We start from the raw sequence: 20,291 nt of genomic DNA on the forward strand, positions 1-20,291 counted from the left end.
GAACAGACACTCATTCAATATGTAGCTGCCCATGTCCTTATCCACCTAGAGCTGCACGCTTCCCTTAACTGTATGCTTGCAAATCTTCTCCTCACCCTCGTATGTCCCCGTGTCCCCATCCAAATCTACCATATCAGTGTCCTTGCTTCAATGTCACTGACTTTAAAGCCCCACACGAGATAAATGGGTACAAAAACCTGAACTGACTCTGTGGCTCTGTGGGAACTGCTTTCCTTTGGATAAGATGTACTGGACAACTAATGTCCTTCCCTTGGACAACATCGGTGGTGTGGAGAGGGGAGACTTGCAGCTTGGGCAACTGCCAGTTTTCCATTTTAAAAAAACCTTGCCCAGGCTTGTGCCCTGGAAACTTTCCAAGGTGCAAATCCATGATCTATCGAGACTAACGGAGGCCTACACTACACTGGACAACACAAATTTTGCTTCCCGAATACTTTTGTGTGAATCTTAAGGATTTTGGACTGCTGATCATGAAAATCACCATGAAATTTCCTTATCAGACTCTATGATTTTGGAATCACCTGCATTTGTCATTTCAATTCATAATTCAAGTCATTTAAAATGTTGCCCACAATGTAAGCGGGAAAGTTTCCTGTCTTGTCCATGCATGCCTGCGTATGCTTAGTCAGGGCAGATGTTGCATGGCAGGACATGTTTTAGAAAGGCTATAAAAGCATCATGCACACTGCGTTCTATTCACTGCACTTGCACCTATATAGGTTTGCAATCACGTTGATGCATATGGTCTACGTGCATAGCATATTGTGTGTCCTCATTACGATAAAGTAACTGTATTTTCAGGAGTATTTGTGATAGCAAAATGCCTTGCCAATGTGGCAACAGCCACAATGCTTTCAGTTATGTTTCTGTTATATCTATTAAACTGACGTCTTGCCTGTTTCAAACAGATGTAAAAAACTGTATTTGAATATTTCCAAGATGAATATAAGAGTTATCCCTGGTGACCCAAACAACATTTAGAGCCAAGGAGTTGTACTGCAGAGAAATTAGTCTTTTAGTTACCAATTAGAACACAGAACATACAGCACAGTATAAGCCTTTCGGCCCACTATGTTGAGCCAACCAATATAAGTCTGCTTTATAATCGATCTAACCTTCCCTCCACTCAGCTATAATCCATAATTTTTCTTTCCGTATGTGCCTAAGAGCTATTTCAATATCCCCAATCTGTCCACCTAGTGGTACAATCCGGGCACTAATCACTCCCTGGGTAAAAACCCTACCTCTGACATCTCCTCTAAACTTTCCTCCACTCGCCATAAAAGGATGTCCTCTGGTATTAACCAATGCTTTCCTGGGAAAAAGGTGCCAGGTCTCCCACTCTATGACTTATAATCTTTTATACCACTATCAAGTCGCCTCTCATCCTCCTCTCCAAAGAGAAAAGCTCTAGATCACTTAATATTTCCTCTTAAAATATGTTCTTTAATCCAGGCAAATCTCATCTGCACCCTCTCTAAAGTTTCCACATCCTTCCGATAATGAAGCGACCAGAACTGAACACAATATTGCAAGTGTGGTCTAAGTAGAGTTCTATTGAGTTGCAACATTAGCTCGTGGCTGTTGAACTCACTCCCCCAACTAACAAAGGCCAACATACCATACGCCTTCTTAAGCACCTTATCAACTAGCGCAGAAACTTTGAGTGGTCTATGGAATACTGCCATTAATTTTTGTACTCTTCATCAACAAGTATGACCTTCCAAAGCGTGTCACTTCACATTTTTCTGGATTGTGCTCCAGCTGCCACTTCTCATCCCGGCTCTGCATCCGGTCAATGTCCCATTGAAACCTATGACAACCTGTTACACTATCCACAACATTACCAGCCTTGGTGTCACCTGCAATATCACTAACCCACACTGCCACTTCCTCACCTAACTCATTTATAACAATCACTTCTGTGCTGATGTTGGCCCATACACACTAATCCCATTTTCCTACATTAGGTCTGTATCTTTCTATTGCTTGCCTATTCAGAGCCTGCTCAAATGACTCTTGAACACAGTTATTGTACCTGTTTCCACGACCTTCTCTAGCAGAAGATTTCTGGTTATTAACTGCTGTCTCTGTAAAAAAAAATCCTTTCCCTCAAATTCCCTCTTCTCACCTTAAAACTGCCCTCTCTTTTCTTTTAGATAACCCGAATAAAATGATTCTATCGTCTCTATTTATGACCCTTTATTAGGTCAACCTTCAGGCCTGGTGCAGGGTGTCAATTGACAATTCCTTTCTCTCCACAGATTCTGCTTTACCCACTGAATCTTCAATTGTTTGCTGTGGCAGTCACCCTCTTATAGAACATAGATTAGTACAGCACATTACAGGCCCTTTGGCCCACAATGTTGTGCCGACTCTCAAACCCTGCCTCCCATATAACCCCTCACCTTAAATTCCTCCATATTCTTGTCTAGTAGTCTCTTAAACTTCACTAGTGTGTCCGCCTCCACCACTGACTCAGGCAATGCATTCCACGCACCAACAACTCTCTGAGTGAAAAACCTTCCTCTAATATCCCCCTTGAACTTCCCTCCCCTTACCTTAAAGCCATGTCCTCTTGTACTGAGCAGTGGTGCCCTGGGGAAGAGGCACTGGCTGTCCACTCTGTCTATTCCTCTTAATATCTTGTACACCTCTATCATGTCTCCTCTCATCCTCCTTCTCTCCAAAGAGTAAAGCCCTAGCTCCCTTAATCTCTGATCATAATCCATACTCTCTAAACCAGGCAGCATCCTGGTAAATCTCCTCTGTACCCTTTCCAATGCTTCCACATCCTTCCTATACTGCTGCAGGAAAAACAAACATAGCCTATTCAATCTCTCCCCATAACTAGAGTAGTCCAGTGCAATAGATTTATTTCGATTTAGACATAGCTCAATTATGTTGGAGCAATTGGAAATTGCTCTTAAAGCTGCTTGCAGAGCTTTCAGAACAGTTACACAAAATGGCAGCTTTAATGTTCCCTTGTATCCTAGTAGGGTGGCGGGGAGGAGATACATCTCTACCAAAGGAGGTAAAGGACATTCCTTCCCACCGCTAACCTGCAAGTTAACCTTGAGTAAGGTATAGCACCTGCTTAACACCCCTGATCAAGGTCACGTAAAGCCATGGGAGCAGGTGGTGGATGGTCGTATGAGCAGCTGGTGCATATCACAAGTGCTGGTTATGCGACCCTGACGCCAGGCAGACAATCTCTGAAAAGTTTTGGTAATGGTTGGGGTTACCCGGCTTATAAATACACTACCAGAAAAAGGCAATAGCAAACTACTTCTGCAGAAAAATTTGCCAAGAACAATCATGGTCAAAGACTATAATCACCCACTTCATATGACATGGCACATAACGATGATTATGTGTCTTAGCAATAACTCTTTGGAGTAGTTAAAATATTATAAGGAGTTTTGTGATGTCTTACTTAGTAAATAGTTAGCAATTTGTAATGTAATTAGCTTGCAGTAGAGAGCAGATGCTGATATTGATATCAGTATAGCTCACCTGACATCAACAAGACAGATTATATGGTCATTAGAGCAGCTGGCTGTGCAAGTTTCCTGAATGCAAGTTGGCTGCTTTCCTTCCATTAGAAGGAAAATAGTTCAAAGAGGAAGTGAAATTAGTTCAAAGAGTACTTCACCAACTATGAGTTATTTTGGGATTTCCAGAAGGGAATTCCCTGGAGTGTCATACAATGAGAGATTTGTTTATTTACTTATTTATTTAGAGATAGAGCACAGTAATACCCCCTTCCTGCCCACTGAGCCCACCACCCAATTAACTAACTAAGCTGTATGATTTTGGAATGTGGGAGGGAACTGGAGCACCTGGAGGATGCCAATGCAGTCATGGGGAGAAAGTACCAACAGCTTACGGAGAGCACTGGGAACTGAACCCACATTCTTCCTTTCATTCCAGAATCCCGAGGTCATGAAAGCATAAGTTTATGGTGAAAGGAACAGTCTTAAAGGTGAAGTAACCTTGCACACGAGACCAGAATTCCAAATTCTCTTCAAAAATGGGCAGTCATAGAGTCATGGAAAGGTGCAGAATGGAAACAGGCCTTTCAGCCCCCTAAATCCATGCAAGCCATCAACCACCCATTTATACTGGTCCATCATTAGCCCCCAATGCCACATTGGGTGTGGCAATTTAGAGTGGCCAATTAGCCTACTGACCCATTGAGGCTGTGGGAGGTAACCAGAGCACTGGAAAACTTGGAGGAAACCTACAGACAGCATTGAGTGTCAGGATAAACCCAGGTCAACGGAGTATAATGCTTTACTTACTGATCACTCTAAAGAAAGAGTTGGTATTGTGTAAAACTTCCACCTAGGTAACTGATGGGCATTTTCTGTCACAACTGGTCTATGTCCCTCTCTACCATTGCAATACTCTAACACACAACATTCTAAAACAAATGCAGCTGTCCAAGAGTGGTCTGCACATTAATTGGCCCATTTGTGTAATTTGTGTGTGTGTGTGTGTGTGTGTGAATGCTCATTGTGGCTGTGAAAACAATTACCTTTTTAATTCAGTGCTTTAAATTATGTCATTTGGTAGCGTTGGATAATGACAGTGCACCGAGGCGTCTTGTAGCTGTCAATTATTTTAAAAATATGGTTCTAATTAATGTTTGCTTAGTGAAAACAGCCACCTCCTTGGAGCAGGGGGAGAGCTTCATTAATAGGCAACAATATGCCCTGGGAAAAGAGCTGTCGAGAGTTACTTCAGAGAGGTCAGAGGGCAGCAGTACAATTTCATTCTGCTGAGCTGACGAAGGGATTGCCCGTGAATGCTTTTGACAGCTTTATCCTTTTTGTGCACCACTCCATAATCAATGCATAATTGTGCCATATTTACTGTATGCAGTTTACAAGTGTATTATCACGAGAACCATTCCATTAACTCCAGTTTGGGTTGATACGACTCCACTGCACACTGTGATTTCAAAAGCTTTTTGCCATAATGTCGCTGGAGTAAAGCTGGTCTTACTGAATGGTACATTTGTTACTGTGCTTTTTCCTACCAAACAACATACTCGTACATAAAATGCTGAAGAAACTCAGCAAGTCAAAATTCAAAGTTCAAGGTAAATTTATTATCAAAGTACATATATGTCACCACATTTTCTTGTGGACATACTCATAGATCCACACAGCAAATTCCATGAAAGACCACACAGATTTGTGTGCAAGAGACAACAAATTGTGCAAATATGAAAAGAAAGAAATAATAATAAATAAATAAGCAATAAATATCAAGGAGATGAGATGAAGAGCCCTTGAAAGTGAGTCCTTTGGTTCTGGGAACATTTCGGTGATGAGGCAAGTGAAGTTGAGTAAAGATAGCCCCTTTGGTTCAAGAGCCTGATGGCTGAGGGGTAGAATCTGTTTCTGAACCTGGTGATGTGAGTCCTGAGGCTCCTGTACCTTCTTCCTGATGGCAGCAGTGAGAAGAAAGTATGTCCTGGGTGGTGGTGGTCTCTGATGATGGATGCTACTTTCCTGTGATGTTGTTTCATGTAGATTGCTCAATGATAAGGAAGGCTTTACCCGTGATGGACTGGGCCATATACACTAATTTTTGGAGGATTTGTAGGGCACTGGTGTTTCCATACCAGGCTATCTTCAACCAGTCAATATACTCTCCATAACACATCCACAGAAGTTTGTCAAAGTCTTAGATGTCATGCCAAATCTTTGCAAGTCCTAAGTAAGTAAAGGCACTGTTGTGCTTTCTTCATAATTGTACTTATGTGCTGAGCCCAGGACAGATCGTCTGAAATAACACCAAGGAATTTAAAGTTCCTAACCCTCTCCAACTCTGATCCTCCGATGAGTCAGACAGCATTGATGAAGGGGAATATAAGTTGAAATTTCAGGCAGAGAGCCTTTATCAGGAGAGGTATTCGGTGAGCCCCGAGTTCAAGCCTGGATTTCAGGGTCCCATAATCGGCTAGTCCAAGGGCCGATACCGAAGTTTGAAGCCCAAAGTCAATCAGATGTTTAGAAGCTAAAACCCAGAGGCTAAAGCCTGGAGACTGGAGGCTGGAGGACTGTCTGTGTGGCTGACAGGGAGGAAAGGGGCTTGTTCTGTTATTGTTGTTTTGTTGCTTGTTGTGTTCTGTGGTGTTCTGCCGAGCATTGCAGATGTATTAAGTTGGCGCCGGAATGTGTGGCAACCGTTATGGGCTGCCACTAGCACGTTCTTTGGAGTGTCGGTTGTTAATGCAAATGACACATTTTACAATATGTTTCCACGTACGCGTCATAAATAAATCAGAATCTGATTCAAGGCCCTTCATCAGGAGAGATATTTACCCACATCATCAGACTGCAAGCTCCCAATCTTCCTTGTTCAGCTCCATACTGGTTTTCTCCTTTCCTTTCAATGGGCCTCTGCTTTTGTGTTTGCTTTTCAGCCTGTCTTGGCCTCTGCAGCTCATGGGGATTCACGCTGCACTGTGAATCCACTCTTAGAGACATAGAATCATAGAACACTATAGCACAGGAACAGGCCTTTCGGCCTATCTAGTCCATGCCGAACCATTAATCTGTTTAGTTCCATCGACCTGCACCCAGACCATAGCCTTCCAAACCTCTCTCATCCACGTACCTATCCAAATTTCTCTGAGTGTTGAAATCGGCCCCAGATCCTCCACTTCCACTGGCAGCTCCTTCCACGTTCTCACCACCCTCTGAGTGAAGAAGTGCCACCTCATAATCCCATTAAACATTTCAACTTTCACCCTCAACCCATGAACTGCAGTTGTTATCTCTCCCAACCTCAGTGGAAAATGTCTGCTTGTATTTCCCTATCTATACCTCTCATAATTCTGTATACCTCTATCAAATTTCCCCTTTGTCTTCTGTGTGCTAGGCAATGAAATCCTAACCAATTCAACCCTTCCCTGTAACTCAGGTCCTCAAGTCCTGGCAACATCCTTGTAAATTTTCTCTGCATTCTTTCAATTGTATTACATCTTTCTTGTAGGTAGGTGACCAAAGCCGCATGCAATACTCCAAATTAGGCCTCACCAATGTCGTATGCAAAATCAACACAACATTCCAACACCTATACTCAATACATTGATTAATGAAAGCCAACTTCTTTCTTTATGACCCTTTGAAGTGACACCACTTTCAAGGAATTATGGATCTGTATTCCCAGTTCCCTCTGTTCTACTGCACTCCTCAGTGCTGTGCTGCTCACCATGTAAGACCTACCCTGGTTGGTCCTCCCAAAGTGCAAAGTCTCAAACTTGTCTGCATTAAATTCCAGCGCTTCCTACTCATGTCATTGGTACTGACATGGAGCATGATCTCTAGCTGCTCACCTTCCCACTTAAAAATGCCGTGAACTCAATATAAAATGTCCCAGACTCTATCACTGAGTAGCCAACAAGCCATCTGAGAATCTTATTATCATCCAATGAACCTCCTTTCCATTCCCCTAATCAAAAAATTCCCTATCACTACAACTTGCCTCTTCTCCTCACTTCTGACACATACAGCCAGATTCAGTTCCAGAGACTTCTCCCTGGCTACCTCTTCCCAACAGTATTCAAAACAGTAAAGTTATTTTTGAGGGGTCAACCACAGGGGTACTCTGCTCTTGTTGTCTATTTCCTTTCCCTCTCCTGACTGTCACCCAGATAACTGCCTCCTGCAACACAGGGGTGACTACCTCCCTGTAGGTCCTCTCTATCACCTCTTAATTTTCATGTATCAGTCAAAATTCATCAAGCTGCAGCTCTGGTTCCTGAACCAGTCTGTAAGAAGCTACTGCTTGGTGCACTTAGTGCAAAAGTGGTTATCAAGGAGACTGGAGGTCTTCCAAAGTTCCCACATCACACACAAGCTCTAGACTCATTCTCAGCACATGAGCTATGTACCAACAGAGAGAAAGAAACTTACTAGCAGCTTACTTAGAGCCTGTGTCTGTGCTTGACCAAGCCTGTTGAGGCAAAGCCAAACCACCATAACACTGCCCCAGTCCAACAATGGCCACTCCACCTACACCTTTTATTGGATCAAACAATGACTCATTCCCAATGAGATTTGCTGTTTTCAAGTGGTTCCCGCCATTGGAAGTTGCGCTCTCACCACTTCAATCAATGGCTTACTTCTGAAGAGCCTTGTAGCTCTCAAATGGTTTCTTCCCTACTAGATATCGCTCTCTCACTCACTACTTCAAACAACGACTCCTGATGAGATGTGCAGTTTTCAAAAGGCCAGTCTTCACCTTCTTCTCTTTTTCTTCTTTTTCCTCTTCATCTTCTTCTTCTGCCTCTGCCTCTTCTTATTCAGCAGTCCCCTGGGATTGAGGATAACTTCCTGCCAGTCCAGTCTTGAAGATAGGAAATTGAGTCTGTATGGTTTCTTTTAATGTGTGCTCTGGCTACCACATGAACTTGACAGAGTGAGATCCTGGTCCAACCACAAGGAGATCCAGGAGAGGACTTGGATTCTGACAGAGTGGGTAAATATCCCTCAGCTGTGGTTTGTTAGGACATGACTCAGAAGCAAGCTAGTACAGGTCGAGCAGCATTAGTAGAGGGGAGGGAACTGTTGACACAAGAGACTGCTGACACTGGAATACACAATAATAAACAATCTGCTGGAGCAACCCAGCATGTTGTTTTGTTATCTTAATTTGCCAGAAGCAAAAACTGAAGGAGCTGATTCCCATCGCTAACTCAAGGTGAGTGATCATGAGCTTGAGAGAGAATCCAAGATTTATGAGTCAAATATAAAGTTCAAAATTCAAAGGAATTTTATGATCAAAGTACATTTATGTCACTTTATACAACCCTGAGGTTTGTTTTCTTTGGGCATACTCAATAAATAAGAGAGCCGTCACAGAATCTATGAAAGACCACACCAACTGGGCGGACAACCAGCATGCAAAAGACAACAAACTGTGCAAATACAAAAAGAAACAATAATAATAATAATAGCATTTTAATTCCCATTCCCATTCTCGTTCCAACATGTCGGCCCAAGGCCTCCTGTTGCGCCAAGGTGTGGTCACCCTCAGGGTGGAGGAGCAGCTCCTAATACTCAGGCTGGGTAACCTCCAACCTAATGGCATGAATGTCGATTTCTCCTTTCAGTAAAAAAAATTCCTCCCCTTCCCTCTTCTTCTATTCCCCACTCTGGCCTCTTTCCTCTTCTTACTTGTCTATCACCTCCTTCTGAATCCCCTTCTCCCTCCCTTTCTCCTATGGTCCACTCACCTCCCTGTCAGATTCCTTCTTCTCCAGCCCTTTACTTTTCCCACCCGCCTGGCTTCACCTACAAGCTTCCAGCTGTCCTTCTTCCCTTGCCCCACCTTTTTATTCTGGTCTCTACCATCTTCTCTCCAGTCCTGATGGAGGGTCTCAGACTGAAGCAGCGACTAATTATTTATTTCCATAGATGCTGCCTGACTTGCTGAGTTCCTCCAGTGTGTTGCGTGTGTTGTTTAAGTTTTAAGATGGGCTGCCATGTCCTGGATAGTATTAGTCTTCCTGCGGGGTTATTAATGTTGCCCTCACCACTAGTAACAGGAAGTAAATTAAAGGATCATGGCTGAAGGGCCTGTACTATATTGTACTGTTTTATGTTCTATGCTCAGGTAGGGAGTACTTACCATCGGGAATGATGTACAGAAGCCTGAAGGCACACACTCAACAATTCAGAAACAGGTTCTTCCCCTCTGTGATCCAATTTCTAACTAGACATTGAACCCATGAACAGCACCTCACTGCTTTTTTGATTTTCTTTGAGCTACTTATTTTAACTTAATCTATTTAATAGCATCCGTTAGTCTAGTGAGACCATGAATTTGTGCCTTGGAAGGTTTCCAGGGCACAGGCCTGGGCAGGGTTGTATGGGAGACCAGCAGTTGCCCAAGCTGCAAGCCTTCCCCTCTCCACGCCACCGATGTTGTCCAAGGGAAGGGCACTAGGACCCATGCAGCTTAGCACCGGTGTCGTCGCAGAGCAATGTGTTGTTAAGTGCCTTGCTCAAGGACACAACACGTTACCTCAGCTGAGACTCGAACCAGTGACCTTCAGATCACTAGACTGATACCTTATCCACTAGGCCACAAGTCAACAATCTATTTAATAAACATACATATATACTTCATGTAACTCTGTTTTTTTCTCTCTATTTATTTATCACGTATTTCATTGTACTGCTACCATAACGTTTACAATTTCACAACATATGCTAGTGATATTAAACCTGATTCTGGTTCCAATTTCATCACGCTTTTGACTGTAGAAGGTGGAAAGATGTCAGTAGTTAAGGTAATCTCCACTGGATTACTAGACACTGAACAGTTCTTGGAGCTATGCTAATAGTTCTTCCTTTCTTCATAAATTGATAAGAGGAGAATTATACATTCTATATCAAATTTATACTTTGTAGGTCAACACTATGTGTGATTCTGATATTGTTTATTTTACCTTCTGTATGTACTGCTATTGACAAATATCCCAGAGATATTCTCCTCCTCTTTGTATACACACTTTCTTTTTAAATCAATAAAAAGATTGGTAAAAGAAAGGAGCTATGCTATATACGTGACTGGTCCAGATGAGCTTCTGTTCAATGGTAAACCATGGGATATTGATGGTGAGAGTTGGGCAAGGTCATGCCATGTTAGGGTTAGGTGATCAGACATTCTCGGCTGGAGGTGGACATTACCAGCCACATGTTTGGTGTGAACGCTACTTGGCATGTATCAGGGTCATTCCCTATCCTGTTCCACCTGCTGAGTTCCTCCAGCATTTTGTTGTTCTACACTCCAGCATCTGCAGTCTCTTGTTCAAAGTAAGTTTATTGTCAAAATGTGTACATTATTTGTCGCCGTATACTATGGTCAGATTCATTTACTTCAGGCACTCACAGCAGAACAAAGACATATATCAGAATCAATGAAAAATTACACACAAAGACTGAGCAACAACCCAATGTGCTGAAGAAGACAGACTGTGCAAATGAGAAAGAACAAATAAACAATAAATAACTGCTACACAGTACGTACATACTGCGAAGATGGGAGTCTCTCTCCCTCAATGCTGCCAGAGGATGGTACTGATGTTCCAGGTCTGTGGTTTGTGGATGGGACTGCAGATCCTGGTTGCTTCTTTTTCTGTTGCCATTCTGCGTGACTTTGAATTAGAGCATCCTACAGATAATGAACACTGAGCTGAGCAGAATATCAAACAAGAGAAAATCTGCAGATGCTGGAAGGATCTCAGCCTGAAACGTTGACTGTACATTTTTCCCTGGGTGCTACCTGGCCTGCTGAGTTCCTTTAGCATTTTGTTAGTAGAATATGGAGTCTTTCAATTTTGTACTTTATTATTCCGTTTTTAGTTTTTAGTTATTCTTTTGGTTGCCGTTTGTGGAATATATCATTTTGCATCTGGGGTGTTGATGTTCTTGTTGCCGTTCATGCAATTCGTTTTTTGCACGTGGGAGGCAGTTTTCATAGTTTTGTGGCTATCTGTGGAGAAGATGAATCACAGGTTGTATACTGTATAAATAATAAATGTCCTTTCAATCCTGTGAATCCTTTGAAAGCGAGTCCATCAGTTCAGTGTTGACGTAAGTGAAGTTATCCACACTTAGAAAACATAGAAAATAGGTGCAGGAGTAGCCTATTCGGCCCTTCGAGCCTGATTGCTGTCTAGGTCTTGCTGTGTGAAGATCATGGATAGGTTCATTTACGAATGAACTGCAAAAGGAACTGAGCATTGTGTAAGCATCTACAGCCATCCCCTTTTTCACCTTATGATGGAAGGAAGGTTATAAATGAAGCCGCTAATGTTGGTTGCATTTGGGACACTGCCCTGTGGAACTCTATGGCTCTATTTCTTGTAGAGCAGTGACTCCTGTTAGCACTACGTTGGACTGATAACTTACCTATGTACATTGATCTGTTGTCTGTGCATGCATATTGACCTCTCACCTTTCCTCTCACTGCATTGTGAATTCACCAGTTAAAGCCATCTCTCGCGTGCATGCTTTCATTTAATTGACATGTAGTTGCACAGAAGCAACAACAAGAATGACCACCGTGCCGTGTGCAAGGTATGACACCCATCACTGAAGTGTTTTCCCTATGAGGCACATCGACTTCGCTAAACAGGGTACCTTGATGACTCTCTCAGTCAAATGCTATACCAATGTCCAGTGCAATCACTCTCGCCAAGCCTCTGGAACTCAGCTCTTGCATCCATGTTTGGACCGAGACTGATGTGATCTCGATCTGAACAGCCTGAGAAAGGCCAAACTAGGCATCAGTAAGGAGGCTATTGGTGAGCAGCTGTCAGTGACATCTTCCTTCACTTTCCTTATAAGGGTGGGCCAATCAAAGTTCAAAGTAAATTTATTATCAAAGTACATGTATGTCACCATATTTATTTATTTATGTGGAGATGCAGCATGGAACAGGCCCTTCTGACCCAATGAATCGCACCGCCCAGCAACCCACCTACTTACCCCCATCCTAATCACAGAACAATTTATAATGACCACTTACCCTACTAACCAGTTCGTTTTTGGACAGTGAGAGGAATCCGGAGCACCCGGAGGAAACCCATGTGCACATGGGAAGAACATGCAAACTTTTTTACAGGGGATACCAAAAATTAACTTCAAACTCCAACACCTCAAGCTGCAATAGCATCGCGTTAACTGCTACGCTACCATGACGACCTATACTACCCTGAGGTTCGTTTTCGTGCGGGCATTTACAATAAGTACAAAGAAACACAATAGAATAAATGAAAAACTGCACACAGCAAAGAAGGAAAAACAATCCATGTGCAAAAGACAGCTAATTGTGCAAATACAAAAAAGAGAGAATATTAATGATATTAACTAATAAATAAATACTATAAGTAAACAATAAATATATAGAACATGAGTTGTAGAGTCCTTGACAGTGAAACCATAGGTTGTGGAATCAGTTCAGTGTTGGGGTGAGTGACATTATTCACTCTCATGCAGTTGTTAGCTGGGTGAATTTGTCCAGGACATGACCACATTATTTGAGGTAGCACAGTAGCATAGCAGTTAGCATAACACTATTGCAACGTCAGCAACCTGAGTACAGTTCCCACTGCAGTCTGTAAGGAGTACGTACGTTCAACCCGTGACCTCGTGGGTTTCCTCCGGGTGCTCTAGTTTCCTCCCACATTCTGAAAACATAGAGATTAGTAGGTTAATTAGCCATATGGGTGTAATTGGATGGTGTGGTTTTGTTAGACCAGATGGGCCTGTTAACCATGCTGTATCTCTAAAGTAAAATAAAATTATTGGACAGATTCTATTGATGTAACTGTAGCAAAACAGCTGTTCATTCTGGTGCCCAGGCCTTCAGTACCACAGCAGGGATGCTATCACACTCTGGGGCCTTGTCTACATCCAAGGGCTCTCAGCCACATTTTCAGATCACGGGGAGTGAATCGATTTGGCCAGGAGTTGACTTCTGTGAGAGCGGGGTTCTCAGGATGAAGCTGAGATGGATCATCTGCCTGGTACATCTGGCTGAACAATGCTGTGAATGTTTCAGCCAAATGAGATCATAGTTGGTGGGAACTTACAGCATTAGCTACACTTGAAACCTGTTTTCTTCATTCTGATTGACCTTGTGGCGTCATGAGAGGTGCTGCTGAAATGTTAAGTCTTCTGTTATTATGCAGCTGCCTTGGTTATATTTATGACTAGGAGCCCCCCTTTGGATTTCAAGTTCAAAGTTCAAAATAAATTTATTATCGAAGCACACAGATGTCACCATATATCCTGATTCTTTTTCTTGTGGGCATTCACAGTAGAACGAACAAAAACAGTAGAGCTAACAGAAATGCTACACGCAAAGACAAGCAACCATTATGCAAAAAAAAGACAAACTACAAATGCAAAAAAAAAGCAAATAATAAATAAATAATACTGAGAACATGAGTTGCAGACACCTTGAAAGACAATCCATAGGTTGTGGAATCAGTTGAGAGTTGTGGTGAGTGATGTTATCCACAGTGGTTCAGGAGCCTGATAGTTGAAGGATAATAACTGTTTTTGAACCTGGTGGCTTTGGACCAAGGGCTCCTGTACCTCTTTCCCAATGGCAGCAGTGTGAAGAGTACATGATTATCCTAAGGGTATCTTCCACCCTGTTGGTGAACCACAAAGTCTTCCACTAACCTTGATTACGTGTGGCAATTTCAGCCAACCAACCAGCACTGGGGCAGGAGGAATGTTATGGAAACTCCTGGCATTCGAATGGGCAAGAATTAAATCCATCTAAAATGTGCAGGAAAATTTTGATCAGAGCAGCTAATCAGAGAACTGGTAAGACTGGAAGAACATGTGGATTATGTCAAACGTTGCTAACTATATAATAACTATGTGCCACCAAGATTATAACCACTTGTCACTTTTCTTACAATAACTTGATTAATACTGTAAATTTGTTATGTTATTAATCAACCACAACAACAATGTACTACCCAGTAATTATTACATTGCTATTTAAGGAAACTTGTGTATAAATTGGCTGCTGTTTCTACAATGCTTCAATTATTATTCAAAAGTACTTCATTGGATATAAAATATTTTGGGATGAAGTTGTGAGGAGCACAAATATATGTAAGTCTTTTTATTGGGTACAACTGTGCATCTGTACATCATCATGGACATTTACACTACACGCTGCATCTGCAAAGGAAACAGCATTATGATGGACCCCATGCACCCCTCATACAATCTCTTCTCCCTCCTGCCATCTGGGAAAAGGCTCCGAAGCATTCAGGCTCTCACAACCAGACTATGTAACAGTTTCTTCCCCCAAGCTATCAGACTCCTCAATACCCGAAGCCTGGACTGACACCTTGCCCTATTGTCCTGTTTATTATTTATTGTAATGCCTGCACTGTTTTTGTGCACTTTATGCAGTCCAGTGTAGGTCTGTAGTCTAGTGTAGCTTTCTCTGTGTTGTTATTTTTTATTACGTAGTTCAGTCTAGTTTTTTGTACTGTGTCATGTAACACCATGGTCCTGAAAAACGTTGTCTCATTTTTACTATGCACTGTACCAGCAGTTATGGTCGAAATGACAATAAAACTTGACTTGACTTGACTTGATCAGCTTGTTAATGCAAATATCCAGCCAGCCAATCATGTGGCAGCGCTCAATACATAAAAACATGCAGACACAGTCAGGAGGTTGAGTTGCTGTTCAAACCAAACATCAGAAAGGGGAAGAAATTAATCTAAGTGACTTTGATCGTGGAATGATTGTTGCCGTCAGATGGGGCAGTTTGAGTATCCCAAAATCGGGTGATCTCCTGGGATTTTCTCACACAACAGTCTCTAGAGCTTACGGAAAATGATGTAGTAGTTCTGTGTGCAAAAGCACTTTTTAAATGACAGAGATCAGAGGAGAATGGTCAGACTGGTCCAAGCTGACAGGAAGGCAGCGGTAACTCTAATAACCACACGTTACAACAGTAGTGTGCAGAAGAACATCCCTGAATGCACAACACATTGCACTGTGAAGTGGATGGGCCACAGTAGCAGAAGACTCAGTGGCCTCTTAATTAGATATGAGAGGTACCTAATAAAGTGAATATTGAGTGTATTTGTTTGCTCATCTCAAAGTCACTAAATTCACCTCAATGTTAAGCTCCAAAAGTATGTCCATTCCTAAGGCCATCGATATGTCATGGATCTCTAGATAGCAAAAACATATAGAAACCTAAGTGCCTCTGAACTCACCTGGAGGGTGAAATGCAGGAGAAAAAAGGTATTGGAAGACAAGAAGGGAAGTAAGAAGTTCCAAAGTTGTACAATTTTGTTAATCCTTCTTAATATATGATAAAATATTCCATAGTATATTACAAAACATCAAAAATGTTTCTGGTACTACTGGTTTGTTTCTGACACCAACTTCTGTTCATGTTGCACTTTTAAAAGAGCAAAGATTGAGCAAACCAAAAACAGAAACTATTTCAGGAGAACAACTTCAAAGAAGGCAGCACCCATCATTAAAGACCCTCACCATCCAAGATACGGTCTCTTTTCCTTTCTACCATCAGGGAGGAGACACAAGAATCTGAAGACAAACACTCAATATTTTCAGAGCAGCTTCACTGGCAAATTTTTGAATGGTCTATGAACCCATAAACACTCCCTCACTGATTTGCCATATTTTTTCACTATTTATTTTTTTCTATATTCTTAATGTAGTTTATATTAATTCTTATGTACTGCACAGTACTCTGCAACAAAACAATAAATTTCATGATATGTGTCAGTGACATTAAAGCTGGTCAACAACTTTAAATTCCTCAGTGTTATCACTTCAACAGATCTGTCCTGCACCCAGCACACCAGTGAAATCACAAAGCAGAGCAGCAACTCTACTTCCTTAGAAGTTTGCAAAGATTCAACATGACAGCTGAAACGTTCACAAACCTCCATAGATGTGTGATTGAGAGTATATTTACTGTACCACAGCCTTGTACGAAAACACCAATGGCCTTGAACAGAAAATCCTACGCAAAGTAATGGATACAGCTCAGTATATCATGGGTAAAGTTCTCCCCACCATTGAGAACATCTACATGAAGCATTGTCATAGGAAAGAAGCATCCATCATCAGGGACCCTCACCACCCAGGACATGCTCTCTTCTCACTGCTGCCATCAGCAAGAAGGTACAGGAGCCTCAGGATCTACACCACCTGTTACGATACGTGTCCGGCAACAATGAATATAGAATTAAGTCGGGGTTATTATAAACAAATTAACATTTATTAAACTCTGCTAAACAAAAATGAAAAGTAAACAAATGACTAACTTAACCGGAAGTTAACTGTTATACGGCAACTCTGGAACAGTTCTTAAAGTAGTAAATTCAAACACAGTCTTAAACATGGTAAGTACAAAAGTCCAAGTGATTCATACAGTCAATTAGGAGAGGTTTTCCTGAAATAACAAATTCCTCGACAACGTGACATTACTGCTGATCCCCCAGCCAAAATATGCCATGTCCGATGGATTCACGACGAAGGAAATAAAAGCGGCTTAAAGCAACTGACCTTTTTCTTGGTGAATAACTCTTTCTGCTCTTACAGGCAGGGGTTATCTTAGATGCAGGTCACTATTTTCTGAAGGAAGATTCAATAAGGTCGATCCTGTAGTAAACCGTCGAACTTTAGTCGATCCTTCGGGTTCCCGTACTTCGGTAAAGTTTTCACTCTCCAATACTTAAACTTTAAAATTAAATCAAAGATACATCAAACAAAACTGCAGGCACCATGATTCTGTACCTTACAGTAGAAAGTAAAACTCCACTTTAAAACGAAACTGCGTCATGAGACAAATACGCAGTGTAACAGAGTAACTGACGAATTAAACAACAACTCAACTCAGAAACCCCTGTGTCACAGCAGGCTTTCCCGTTTTATACCTGTTGGAGCATGTCATCACGTGACCTCACACTGGTGGGAAATTACATCACCCCACCATCACAAGACCATTACATTATGCTCACCAGATACTCAATTACATCATGGTCATGAGACAGTCACAAGATACCCACGGGGTATGTAATAAACCAGGTTCAGGAACAGTTATTATTCCAGGCTCTTGAACCAGTGAGGATAACTTCACTCACCTTCATTTGCCCCATCATTGAAATGTTCCCACATCTCATGGATTCACCTTCAGGGACTCTTCATCTCATGTTCTTGATATTTATTGTTTATTATTATTATTATTATTATTATTATTATTATTATTATTATTATTATTATTATTATTATTATTATTATTATTACTTTTCTTTTTACTATTTGCACAATTTGGGTCTTCTGCACACCAGTTGAATGCTTATGTTGGTGTGGTCTTTCATTGATTCTGTAATGTTATTATTTTATTAAGGATTTATTGAGTGTGGCCACAGGAAAATGAACCTCAGGGTTGTATATGGTAACATAAATGTACTTTGATAATTAATTAACTTACTTGGAACCTTGATTCTAATTCTAAATAAAAATAGGGCAATTCACCTTCACCAAACTCATTTGCCATGCTGTGCCATTCTGTGTCGTTATGGCACATCCTCTCAATGCTAACCTAGATACTAGAACATCAGCAGGGCTCAGGGCAGTGGAGGGCATCATAATCCTGTGTACAGCACAGATCAGTGTGTGGTCTCCCCCTGTAGCTGACAGCGGTGAAGTCCTACTGCCAACGTTGTCATTTAAACTGAATACTTGTGGGTTTCTTTGGCCTTTATGATCACAAGGGTCACGGTCTTTGCTCACCACATTGGTGGTGAAACAATGGGAATAGGAAGATTCAATAGGAAGTCCAATAGGAAGATTCACAAGCAAAAGTGCTGGAGAGTTGGGGCAATATTATGCTCAGCCTCTGGATTCCATGTGGTACCCTGAAGTCAGGCAATTAATGACAAAACTGTAGCAAGGATCAGCTAGCAAGTTCCAAAGAACCCATATTTACTTGTGTGTCTCAAACCTTCTGGCATGTTAAGCTTAGAAATTTTCAGAGCTTGTCCAGAACAACTCCCAGCCAGTGTGGGCCCAAAATGCTGGAGTTCAGCAGGTTAATCAGCATCTGTGGAGAGGTCTCGGCACAGAACATTGACCGTTAATTCCCTCCGTACATGCTGCCTGACCTGCTGAGTTCTTCCTGCATTTTGTGTGTGTTGATCTGGGTTTCCAGTATCTGCAGAATCTCTTGTGTTTATTAGAACATAGAAAGCCTACAGCACAACACAGGCCCTCCGGCCCACAAAGCTGTGACGAACATGCCCTTAACTTAAAAATTACCTAGGGTTACCTATAGTCCTCTATTTTTCTAAGCTCCATGTACCTATCGAGGAGTCTCTTAAAAGACTCTATCATATCTGCCTCCACCACCATTGCTGGCAGCCCATTCCATGCACTCACCACTCTCTGCGTAAAAAAATTACCACTGACATCTCCTCTGTACCTACTTCCAAGCACCTTAAAACTGTGCCCTCTCGTGCTATCTATTCCAGCCCTGGCAAAAGCCTCTGACTATCCACACATTCAATGCTTCTCATCAGATTATGCACCTCTATCAGGTTGCCTCTCATCCTCCGTTGCTCCAAGGAGAAAAGGCCGAGTTCACTCAACTATATTGATATAGTCTCAAGTATTGTTTGATGTCACTGCAATGAAGCACCTTTGGGTGTCACTGCATCGAAGGAACTTGATGAAGGGAAGTTGTCATGGTTCTTTCCAGCTTCAGACTGATACTTGCTATTGCTTCATTTTGCTGAGGAAAGGTTGTCCCCTCAGGGCACCACAGATAGACAAGTCTGAGCAGCCAACCTTCCAGCTTGCTGTGGGAAAGAGAAGGCAGGATGTCTGTCTAGCATAGCTTGAGATAAAAGAGTTGTACCTCTGGCCCTGACAGTTCTTCCTGTGATTTGTAGCAGCAGTTACCTCCTTCTTGGCCTTTTTACAGGCTTCTGTTTAAATTTATAGCAAAATGAAAGTAGGCAAACTGCTTAATTTTCTCAAATCATTCTGGTCTGATCATCATCTCTTTGCTCAACCCAGGATCATGTTGAAATGGTGGCTATTATAAAGAGACTGTTTCTATTGTCCCACAGAGGGAATATGGAAAATAGTTGAACAAACTAATGGATGGACTATTACAAATAACTTCATAAGCCTTATTTTATAAGCAGGTCGGGCAGCATCTGCATTGCAATATAATATTGAAAATCTTCCCTTGATGCACACTGCAGGATCTGAATACACAACACATCAAACCTTGAAGTGAGTGGGCCACAGCAGCAGATGGCATGAACAGACAGAAATACATTCAGCAGACACTTTATTAGGTACCTCAGTGGCCACTGAGTGTATATGTTATCAAATGCACTTTAGGCTTTTAAAAAGGGAATCACAATTAGATAGTTAAATCATGCAGATCGTATTTCATTATTCAAAAAATCAATGAGATTTCCATTTCCCAACCCAATAACATAACCTTTGAGTCAAAATCTTGGAACATGTGTTATCGAATAATAAATAAATACGTCACTCAACCAATCAAAACATTGCTTTAAAGTTATCACCAATTCTATAAATTGGCTTTTACTGAAATATTTTAGTTGCAGTTTAGAAAACATATTTCTGAAAGGAATCCTCACTCGATATAAGATTCCCCACTGATAAAACTGAATCTATAAT

This window comes from Hemitrygon akajei, chromosome 30, assembly GCF_048418815.1.
Source record: "Hemitrygon akajei chromosome 30, sHemAka1.3, whole genome shotgun sequence".
Lineage (NCBI taxonomy): Eukaryota > Metazoa > Chordata > Chondrichthyes > Myliobatiformes > Dasyatidae > Hemitrygon > Hemitrygon akajei.